Source organism: Phascolarctos cinereus, unplaced genomic scaffold (assembly GCF_003287225.1).
Source record: "Phascolarctos cinereus isolate Bilbo 61053 unplaced genomic scaffold, phaCin_HiC Scaffold_64;HRSCAF=595, whole genome shotgun sequence".
Taxonomy (NCBI): Eukaryota; Metazoa; Chordata; class Mammalia; order Diprotodontia; family Phascolarctidae; genus Phascolarctos; species Phascolarctos cinereus.
The window spans coordinates 48,087-58,038 of record NW_027556013.1 but is presented as its reverse complement, the minus strand read 5'-3'; the positions used below and the strand labels follow the sequence as shown (position 1 = coordinate 58,038).

Genomic DNA, 9,952 nt, shown 5'->3' with positions numbered 1-9,952 from the left:
AAGATTTAATTAATATTAGTTCAATTATTTAAGAGGCAATTAAGTCAATGATCTTTAGACATATATATATATATATTATCCTTAATATACTATTATTATACTATTCCCCCCCCCCGCAGAAGTCACACGCGAAAAACTAAACGCATAATAATTTATAATAATTTATAATAATTTATAATAATTTATAATAATTTATAATAATTTATAATAATTTATAATAATTTATAATAATTTATAATAATTTATAATAATTTATAATAATTTATAATAATTTATAATAATTTATAATAATTTATAATAATTTATAATAATTTATAATAATTTATAATAATTTATAATAATTTATAATAATTTATAATAATTTATAATAATTTATAATAATTTATAATAATTTATAATAATTTATAATAATTTATAATAATTTATAATAATTTATAATAATTTATAATAAATATAAAGATTAGACTTATATTCATTAAACCCCCTACCCCCTTACCAAAAATTATCCTTTCCGTCAAACCCCAAAACCGGACGATAAAACTTTTAGCAGAGCATTACACTCACGAAGTAGCGGGACACAACACTTAATAATAAGAACAATACCCTTATAAAGTATTATAAAGTATTATAAAGTATTATAAAGTATTATAAAGTATTATAAAGTATTATAAAGTATTATAAAGTATTATAAAGTATTATAAAGTATTATAAAGTATTATAAAGTATTATAAAGTATTATAAAGTATTATAAAGTATTATAAAGTATTATAAAGTATTATAAAGTATTATAAAGTATTATAAAGTATTATAAAGTATTATAAAGTATTATAAAGTATTAAAAGTATTAAAGTATTAAAGTATTAAAGTATTAAAGTATTAAAGTATTAAAGTATTAAAGTATTAAAGTATTAAAGTATTAAAGTATTAAAGTATTAAAGTATTAAAGTATTAAAGTATTAAAGTATTAAAGTATTAAAGTATTAAAGTATTAAAGTATTAAAGTATTAAAGTATTAAAGTATTAAAGTATTAAAGTATTAAAGTATTAAAGTATTAAAGTATTAAAGTATTAAAGTATTAAAGTATTAAAGTATTAAAGTATTAAAGTATTAAAGTATTAAAGTATTAAAGTATTAAAGTATTAAAGTATTAAAGTATTAAAGTATTAAAGTATTAAAGAAATATTAAATATTATTAAGATACTACTAAAACACAGAACCATTATATCAATAATATGAAAACCCAGGCATTAACAAAATTGTATGAATTTTCATAATTAAATTTTTTTATTTTTATGTTCAATTCCGATAAAACTTTAATACTGACATAGTATACAAATTCAACTTTCGGAAGAAAAAATCTATTTATCCCTGTTAATGTAGCTTATTTATAAAGCAAAGCATTGAAAATGCTCAGATGGACCATAAAAAGTCCCAATAACATAAAGGTTTGATCCTAGCCTTACTGTTAGTTTTAATTAAACTTACACATGCAAGTTTCCGCAACCCAGTGAGAATGCCCCCAAAATTTATACACAATTTAGCAGGAGCAGACATCAGGTTCACTACAAAGTAGCCCATAACGTCTTGTCCAACCACACCCCCACGGGACACAGCAGTGATTAACATTAAGCTATAAACGAAAGTTTGACTAAATTATAATTATCTAGGGCCGGTAAATTTCGTGCCAGCCACCGCGGCCATACGATTGACCCAAACTAACAGATGTCGGCGTAAAGCGTGTACAATCCAACAACCAAAATAAGGCTAAAACTCAATCATGCTGTAATACGCTATAGCTAACATTAAAAAATGCAACCAAAGTGGCCTTAATACTGACCAAAACACGACAGCTAAGACTCAAACTGGGATTAGATACCCCATTATGCTTTAGCCGTAAACTTAGATAGTTTAATAACGAAACTATTCGCCAGAGAACTACTAGCCAGCGCTTAAAACTCAAAGGACTTGACGGTGTCCTAAGCCCATCTAGAGGAGCCTGTCCTATAACCGATGAACCCCGATACACCCCACCTCTTCTTGCCAATACAGCCTATATACCGCCATCGTCAGCCTACCCCAATAGGGACCAAAAGTAAGCAAAATCATCAACCATAAAAACGTTAGGTCAAGGTGTAGCATATGAAGAGGAAAGTGATGGGCTACATTTTCTAACATAGAAAATTACGGACTATCTTATGAAACCTAAGATATACGAAGGAGGATTTAGCAGTAAATTAAGAATAGAGAGCTTAATTGAAACAGGCAATAGGACGCGTACACACCGCCCGTCACTCTCTTCAACATAAACAAACCAAATAACTAATAAAATAAATAAATAAAGAAGAGAAAAGTCGTAACATGGTAAGTGTACCGGAAGGTGCACTTGGATCATCAAAATGTAGCTTAAACAAAAGCATTTAGCCTACACCTAAAAGACTTCAGCTTACCCTGACCATTTTGAGCCAATATAAGCCCATCCACTAACTAATACAACTATATTAAATTTCTACCAAAACATTCAATTCATCCTAGTATAGGAGATAGAACAGATAAAAAGGCGCATTAATGATAGTACCGCAAGGGAAACCTGAAAGATAAGATTATAAGCACCACAAAGCAAAGATTCAACCTTCTACCTTTTGCATAATGGTTTAGCTAGTCAACTCGGACAAAAAGAACTATGCCCGTCCTCCCGAAATCAAGTGAGCTACTACAAGACAGCAACTAGAGCCAACTCGTCTATGTAGCAAAATAGTGAGAAGATCTTATAGTAGAGGTGAAAAGCCTATCGAACTTGAGGATAGCTGGTTATCCAAAACACGAATATAAGTTCAACTTTAAATTTAACCAAAGTAATCATAAACATAATTTAAATTTAAAAGCTAATCTAAAGGGGGACAACTCTTTAGATCCAGTAAACAAACTTCCATAGAGGATAATGAACCATATACAACTCATAGTTGGCTTAAAAGCAGCCACCAATTAAGAAAGCGTTAAAGCTCAAATACACAATATCATTTTAATCCCTAAAATATAATCAAAATCCCTATCTCTAAATTGGATAATTCTATAAATATATAGAAGCTATAATGCTAAAATTAGTAACAAGAAACATTTCTCCCTGCACAAGCCTACATTAGAAACGGAATAACCACTAACAATTAACAAACTAATAAACATAACTAAACGACTAGAAAGCTATTAACCATATTGTCAACCCAACACAGGAGTGCAACCCAAGGGAAAGATTAAAAGGAATAAAAGGAACTCGGCAAGTACATATAACCCCGCCTGTTTACCAAAAACATCACCTCTAGCATAACAAATATTAGAGGCAACGCCTGCCCAGTGAGTTAAACTTTAACGGCCGCGGTATACTGACCGTGCAAAGGTAGCATAATCACCTGTCCTCTAAATAGGGACTTGTATGAATGGCATCACGAGGGCCTAACTGTCTCCTATTCCCAATCAGTGAAATTGACCTTCCCGTGCAGAGGCGGGAATAATACTACAAGACGAGAAGACCCTGTGGAGCTTAAGATTAATAACTTAACCCAATCTTAATACTACCCTAATGGCATAACAACACTATATACTAAGTTATAATCTTTGGTTGGGGTGACCTCGGAGAACAAAATAACCTCCGAATGACTAAACCCAGATTAACATACCTAAGTATGACAACATCAGTAATTGACCCATATTTTGATCAACGGAACAAGTTACCCCAGGGATAACAGCGCAATCCTATTAAAGAGACCATATCGACAATCAGGGTTTACGACCTCGATGTTGGATCAGGACATCCAAATGGTGCAGCCGCTATTAATGGTTCGTTTGTTCAACGATTAAAGTCCTACGTGATCTGAGTTCAGACCGGAGCAATCCAGGTCGGTTTCTATCTGTATATTCATTACTCCCAGTACGAAAGGACAAGAGAAATAAGGCTAATATTAACAGACAAGCCTCAGAGATAAGGTATGAAACCATCTCAATACCATAACTCAATAATTTTATTCTCTAGAGACAGAGCTATTAAGGTGGCAGAGCAGGTAATTGCATAAAACTTAAACCTTTATAACCAGAGGTTCAACTCCTCTCCTTAATACATGCTTACTATTAATATTCTACTCTACACCTTCCCCATCCTACTAGCAGTTGCTTTCCTAACATTAGTAGAACGGAAAGTCCTAGGTTATATACAACTTCGAAAAGGCCCAAACATCGTCGGACCATATGGCCTACTACAACCAGTAGCAGACGCTGTAAAACTATTTACAAAAGAACCCTCACGGCCTGCAACATCATCAACCCTAATATTCATCACTGCCCCCATCATAGCCCTGACCTTAGCCCTAACAATCTGAGTACCCCTTCCTATACCCCATGCCCTCATTGACTTAAACCTAGGAGTACTATTCATCCTCACCCTATCCGGGCTATCAGTATATCCAATCTTATGATCTGGATGAGCATCAAACTCAAAATACGCCCTAATCGGAGCCCTACGAGCAGTAGCACAAACAATCTCATACGAAGTCACACTAGCCATAATCCTCCTATCAATCACGTTAATCAATGGATCATATACCCTAAAAAACCTAGCCATTACACAAGAAAACATATGACTACTAGTATCAACATGACCTTTAGCCATAATATGATTCATCTCAACACTAGCCGAAACAAATCGAACCCCATTCGACTTAACTGAGGGAGAATCAGAACTAGTATCAGGTTTCAACGTAGAATACTCAGCCGGCCCATTCGCCATATTTTTCCTAGCTGAATACACTAATATTCTAGCCATAAATGCCATAACCACAATCTTATTCCTAGGTTCACCAATCAACCACAACTTTACCCACATCAACACACTTTCATTTACACTTAAAACACTAATACTAACATTTCTATTCTTATGAATCCGAGCATCTTGCCCCCGATTCCGATATGATCAACTAATACACCTACTATGAAAAAACTTCTTACCCCTAACATTAGCCTTCTGCCTATGATATATCTCCATCCCAATCGCCCTATCATGCATTCCCCCTCAAATTTAAGAAATATGTCTGACAAAAGAATTATCTTGATAGGATAAATAATAGGGGTTTAAATCCCCTTATTTCTAGAACAGCAGGAATCGAACCCACATCAAAGAACTCAAAATTCCCAGTGCTTCCTTTACACCATATTCTAGTAAGGTCAGCTAATCAAGCTATCGGGCCCATACCCCGAAAATGTTGGTACACACCCCTCCCATACTAATGTCCCCATATATACTATTATTAACCTGTACCAGTCTACTACTAGGAACTACACTCACACTAGCAAGCAATCACTGACTTACAGCATGAATGGGACTAGAAATTAATACACTAGCAATAATTCCCCTAATAACATATCCAAACCACTCACGATCCACCGAATCTGCCATCAAATACTTCCTAACACAAGCCACTGCATCAATAATAATAATATTTGCCATCATCCAAAATGCCTGAGCAACAAACCAATGAACCCTAACCCAAATATCCAACAATACAGCCTCAATCCTAATAACACTAACCCTTGCTATCAAACTAGGACTAGCACCCTTCCACTTCTGAGTACCCGAAGTAACACAAGGAATTCCACTCTTATCCGGCATAATCTTATTAACCTGACAAAAAGTAGCCCCTGTATCAATCATATATCAAATCTCACCATCACTAAACATAAAAATCTTAACTACCCTAGCCATTCTATCCACACTAACAGGAGGATGAGGAGGACTAAACCAAACACACCTTCGAAAAATCCTAGCATACTCATCCATTTCTCATATAGGATGAACAATCATCATCATACCCATTAACCCAAACTTAGCCTTACTAAACCTATTTATCTATATTATCATCACAACAACAATCTTCTTAACCCTAAACTTAGCACAAGTAACTAAAATCAAATCACTAGCCAATCTATGAAACAAATCCACCCCAATAACCATAATTATCATAATTACCCTAATATCACTAGGAAGCCTTCCACCACTAACAGGATTTATACCAAAATGACTCATCTTACAAGAACTTGTAAACAATAATAACATCGCAACAGCTACACTAATAGCAATATCAACATTACTTAACCTATTCTTCTATATACGAATCATTTATACATCCACCCTAACAATATTCCCAACAACCAACAACTCAAAATTACAATGAATATATGCACAAACAAAAAAAACCACAATAATTCCACCACTCACAGTCATCTCCTCCATACTTCTGCCCCTAACACCACTATGCCTAACTCTATTCCAAATAAGAACTACAAGTCTTTACCTTGCATCATCCAAACGCAAATAGGACACTTTAATTAAGCTAAATTCTTTACAATACAAGCTTCGGTAGCCACTTGACTACTTCCCTGAACTTGCAATTCAACGTAATTTATACTACAAAGCCAACATAAAGGTTTAGGCTCAAACCAGACCAAAGGCCTTCAAAGCCTTAAGCAGGTGTCTAAGCACCTAACCTTTATCACACTCTACTAACCTCACGCCTTTATAGGGAAAAGAAAAGGCGTGAGGCCCCGGGGATCTACATATAGCTTATCCACTAAATTGGAGGGTGTTTATCCCACTAACTCTTAGTTAACAACTAAGCACCAAATATTGGCTTCAACTTAATGGTAAAAAGAGATTATATCTCTGTCTTTGAATTTACAATTCAATGCTTACCTCAGCCATTTTACCTATGTTCATTAATCGCTGACTATTCTCAACCAATCACAAAGATATTGGTACCATATATATACTATTTGGCGCCTGAGCTGGAATAGTAGGTACGGCCCTCAGCCTGTTAATCCGCATGGAACTTGGCCAACCAGGAGCTTTAATTGAAGATGACCAAATCTATAACGTTATTGTAACTGCCCATGCTTTCGTAATAATTTTCTTTATAGTTATACCCATTATAATTGGTGGCTTTGGTAACTGACTAGTACCACTAATAATCGGCGCCCCTGATATAGCATTTCCACGAATAAACAATATAAGCTTCTGACTACTTCCACCATCTTTTCTATTACTACTAGCATCTTCCACAGTAGAAGCTGGTGCAGGAACTGGATGGACAGTATACCCCCCACTAGCCAGCAATCTAGCCCATGCCGGGGCATCAGTAGACTTAGCAATTTTCTCCCTACATCTTGCAGGTATTTCCTCTATCCTAGGTGCTATCAACTTTATCACTACAATTATTAACATAAAACCACCAGCCTTATCTCAATATCAAATCCCATTATTTGTTTGATCAGTAATAATCACAGCAGTACTACTTCTCCTATCTCTTCCAATCTTAGCAGCAGGAATTACTATACTATTGACTGACCGCAACTTAAATACAACTTTTTTTGACCCAACTGGCGGAGGCGATCCTATTTTATACCAACACCTATTCTGATTTTTTGGTCACCCAGAAGTTTACATCTTAATCTTACCTGGGTTTGGCATAATCTCACACATTGTAACCTTCTATTCAGGAAAAAAAGAACCATTCGGCTATATAGGTATAGTCTGAGCAATAATATCTATTGGATTCCTAGGATTTATCGTATGAGCCCATCACATATTTACAGTAGGACTAGATGTAGATACCCGAGCCTACTTCACCTCAGCTACTATAATCATTGCTATTCCCACAGGAATTAAAGTCTTTAGTTGATTAGCCACTCTTCATGGAGGAAATATCAAATGATCACCCGCAATGCTATGAGCCATTGGATTCATCTTCCTTTTTACAATTGGAGGCCTAACAGGAATTGTCTTAGCTAACTCATCATTAGACATCGTTTTACACGACACCTATTATGTAGTAGCTCATTTCCACTATGTATTATCTATAGGCGCTGTATTTGCCATTATAGGCGGGCTTGTTCATTGATTCCCTCTATTCACTGGATATACACTCAATAATACATGAACTAAAATTCACTTCACCGTAATATTTATTGGAGTTAACCTAACATTCTTTCCTCAACACTTCCTAGGTCTTTCTGGAATACCACGACGATACTCAGATTACCCAGATGCCTATACACTATGAAACATTTTATCATCAATAGGTTCTATTATTTCACTCACAGCTGTAATATTAATAATCTTTATTATTTGAGAAGCATTTGCATCTAAACGTGAAGTATCTACTCTAGAACTAACTACCACAAACATTGAATGATTACACGGCTGTCCACCACCTTATCATACATTTGAACAACCAGCATTTATCAAAACTTAACTACAAGAAAGGAAGGAATTGAACCTCCCAAAGTTGATTTCAAGTCAACCCTATAACCTCTATAACTTTCTCATAAGATATTAGTAATAACAATTACATAACCTTGCCATGGTTAAATTATAAGTTTTAATCTTATATATCTTACATGCCTTACCCTATACAACTAGGCTTCCAAGATGCTGCATCCCCTATTATAGAAGAACTAGTATACTTTCATGATCATACATTAATAATCGTATTCCTCATTAGCTCACTAATCTTATATACAATTATACTTATACTAACCACAAAACTTACCCACACAAACACTATTAATGCCCAAGAAGTAGAAACCATATGAACCATTATTCCCGCTGTAATCCTAGTATTTATTGCATTACCATCCTTACGAATTCTATACATAATAGACGAAATCCATAACCCCTACCTAACAGTAAAAGCCATTGGCCACCAATGATATTGAAGCTATGAATATACTGACTATGAAGATCTAACATTTGACTCATATATAATCCCAACCCAAGATCTATCCCCAGGCCAATTTCGACTACTAGAAACAGATAATCGAATAGTACTACCAATAGATCTTCCAATCCGAGTACTAATCTCATCTGAAGATGTACTCCACGCTTGAACCCTTCCATCCTTAGGAGTAAAAGCAGATGCCATCCCAGGCCGATTAAATCAAATTACTCTTACATCCACTCGTCCAGGAGTATTTTATGGACAATGCTCAGAAATTTGTGGTTCAAACCATAGTTTCATACCAATTGTACTTGAAATAACTACACTAAATTATTTCGAAAAATGATCTTCCACAATACTATCATCTTTGAGAAACCATACTAATACTATAAGTATTATAAGGACCCACACTTCCCTCAAAACACATGCCACAACTAAATATATCAATATGACCTCTAACCATTACCCTTACAATATTAACATTTTTTTGCATATACCAACTAAAAATGATTAACCAAACTATAACCTCCATAACCCCAAAAATGAAAAAAAAATACCAACAAAAACCCAATTACCCTGAAACAAAAAATGAACAAAAATCTATTTACCCAATTCATTACCCCCACAATTATAGACACCACCATATTACCAATAATCATTATACTTCCCTGTCTTATCCTTTCAACCCCAAAACACTTATTTTCTAACCGAATCCAAACACTACAAATTTGATTAATCCGACTAATTACTAAACAAATAATATTACTACATAACAAACAAGGCCAAACCTGAACTCTCATACTAATATCATTGATCCTATTCATTTCATCAACAAACTTACTAGGCCTTCTTCCATATTCCTTCACACCAACTACTCAACTTTCAATAAATATCAGTATGGCCATCCCCTTATGAATAGCTACAGTAATTATAGGATTACGAAATAAACCAAAAACATCTTTAGCCCATTTACTACCACAAGGAACACCAACCCCTCTAATCCCTATACTTATCATCATTGAAACTATTAGCCTATTGATTCAACCACTAGCTCTAGCAGTACGACTAACAGCTAACATTACTGCAGGCCATTTACTCATCCACCTCATTACTTCCGCAACACTAGCTCTTTCTATCCATTAACATAATTGCATCAACCATGACATTTATCATTTTCCTTATACTAATAATCCTG

General features: G+C 34.3%; 1 non-coding gene across 1 annotated transcript; it reads left to right on the top strand.

The window, feature by feature from the left end:
• Window positions 1-1,441: 1,441 nt before the first annotated feature.
• LOC144458176 (18S ribosomal RNA) lies at window positions 1,442-2,395 on the top strand. The gene has a single exon (XR_013487722.1). It is a non-coding gene; the product is annotated as an 18S ribosomal RNA (ribosomal RNA).
• The last annotated feature ends 7,557 nt before the right edge of the window (window positions 2,396-9,952 follow it).